Genomic DNA, 2,500 nt, shown 5'->3' with positions numbered 1-2,500 from the left:
GCATTGAGCATGTACGTCCTGCTGCCATCCGCATTACAGTGTATAGCTGCAAGGTGTTTAACATGAAGCGATACTCTGGGGACCGGGCAGTGCGAGTAGCAAACTATATTGCGGGGGTTGCAGTTAGGCAACACTACACTAATTTAACGCGTCGTATGACAATTACAGAGCAGGTTAAGGCCCAACGTGTGTTGGGTTAAGGCCCAACGTGTGTTGGGTTAAGGCCCAACGTGTGTTGGGTTAAGGCCCAACGTGTGTTGGGTTAAGGCCCAACGTGTGTTGGGTTAAGGCCCAACGTGTGTTGGGTTAAGGCCCAACGTGTGTTGGGTTAAGGCCCAACGTGTGTTGGGTTAAGGCCCAACGTGTGTTGGGTTAAGGCCCAACGTGTGTTGGGTTAAGGCCCAACGTGTGTTGGGTTAAGGCCCAACGTGTGTTGGGTTAAGGCCCAACGTGTGTTGGGTTAAGGCGCAACGTGTGTTGGGTTAAGGCGCAACGTGTGTTGGGTTAAGGCGCAACGTGTGTTGGGTTAAGGCGCAACGTGTGTTGGGTTAAGGCGCAACGTGTGTTGGGTTAAGGCGCAACGTGTGTTGGGTTAAGGCGCAACGTGTGTTGGGTTAAGGCGCAACGTGTGTTGGGTTAAGGCGCAACGTGTGTTGGGTTAAGGCGCAACGTGTGTTGGGTTAAGGCGCAACATAGGTTAGGTTAAGGCGCAACATAGGTTAGGTTAAGGCGCAACATAGGTTAGGTTAAGGCGCAACATAGGTTAGGTTAAGGCGCAACATAGGTTAGGTTAAGGCGCAACATAGGTTAGGTTAAGGCGCAACATAGGTTAGGTTAAGGCGCAACATAGGTTAGGTTAAGGCGCAACATAGGTTAGGTTAAGGCGCAACATAGGTTAGGTTAAGGCGCAACATAGGTTAGGTTAAGGCGCAACATAGGTTAGGTTAAGGTACAATATAGGTTAGGTTAAGGTACAATATAGGGTAGGTTAAGGCGCAACATAGGTTAGGTTAAGGCACAACACGGGTTAGGTTAAGGCACAACACGGGTTAGGTTAAGGCACAACACAGGTTAGGTTAAGGCACAACACGGGTTAGGTTAAGGCACAACACGGGTTAGGTTAAGGCAGAATACGGGTTAGGTTAAGGCACAATACGGGTTAGGTTAAGGCACAATACGGGTTAGGTTAAGGCACAATACGGGTTAGGTTAAGGCACAATACGGGTTAGGTTAAGGCACAATACGGGTTAGGTTAAGGCACAATACGGGTTAGGTTAAGGCACAATACGGGTTAGGTTAAGGCACAATACGGGTTAGGTTAAGGCACAATACGGGTTAGGTTAAGGCACAATACGGGTTAGGTTAAGGCACAATACGGGTTAGGTTAAGGCACAATACGGGTTAGGTTAAGGCACAATACGGGTTAGGTTAAGGCACAATACGGGTTAGGTTAAGGCACAATACGGGTTAGGTTAAGGCACAATACGGGTTAGGTTAAGGCACAATACGGGTTAGGTTAAGGCACAATATGGGTTAGGTTAAGGCACAATATGGGTTAGGTTAAGGCACAATATGGGTTAGGTTAAGGCACAATATGGGTTAGGTTAAGGCACAATATGGGTTAGGTTAAGGTACACATTGTTGTAAGGAAAGGTGTTTTGGGGGGGGGGGGCGGCAGTTTGTTGATTGTGATTATCGTAAGTAAATGACTGCGGCATCATCTGATTTGCCACGTCAGGGTGCACCTTTGGCTCATAACAGGCGGCGCTCTGATTCCATGCTTGTGGCAGACCTGTGTCTTTCATTCCTGCCATTGTTTGTGTGGTGTGACAGGAGGCAGTATTGTGATGTTGGGTGCACCCCTGTGTGGGACATGTGTGGGTGTTGGTGGCTTAGCTGAGCAATGGTGGTTGTCGGAAGGGTGGGATATTCTGTTTTCCGAGTGGACCTCCCGGTCTGGTTATGATAGTGTGGATTGTCTAATGTGGCAGAGAGGATGCACTGGGTGTTGTTCCATGCTGGTGCTTACATATCGTCTGCGTGCCTGTTACAGGCAGAGAGTAGTGCGTGATAAGAGTGTCTGGCTGACGTGTGATTGTGAGCAGAGTCTTTCAGCATGTATACGGACAGGTCTATACATTATCTGTATTCTGATGGCTCTATCTATTACTAATCAGCGCCGTGTATACGTTTAATCCGGTTCCAGTCGAAACTATTGTATCTCTGTACATTAGTGACACGGCGAGCCCGGTATGTAGTTACTCGTCTCGGCAGCTTCCACCGGTGTATGGCAAATGATTATAAGGAATCAGTCTAGTCGTCAATACCGATAGTCTGACGTCACATGTCTGGGGTGGGGGACGCTGCGCCCTTCCGGTGGGTCATGGCCTAGGAAGACTCTTCCCACGCAGGGGGGCTTGGACTGTCATTGACTCTTCCGAGTAATATACTTGCCGTACGTTTTTGCGACTGCGAGTGCAACGCTCACCGGTACCGACAT

Source organism: Schistocerca serialis, unplaced genomic scaffold, assembly GCF_023864345.2.
Source record: "Schistocerca serialis cubense isolate TAMUIC-IGC-003099 unplaced genomic scaffold, iqSchSeri2.2 HiC_scaffold_1192, whole genome shotgun sequence".
Lineage (NCBI taxonomy): Eukaryota > Metazoa > Arthropoda > Insecta > Orthoptera > Acrididae > Schistocerca > Schistocerca serialis.
This window is presented reverse-complemented; position numbering follows the sequence as displayed.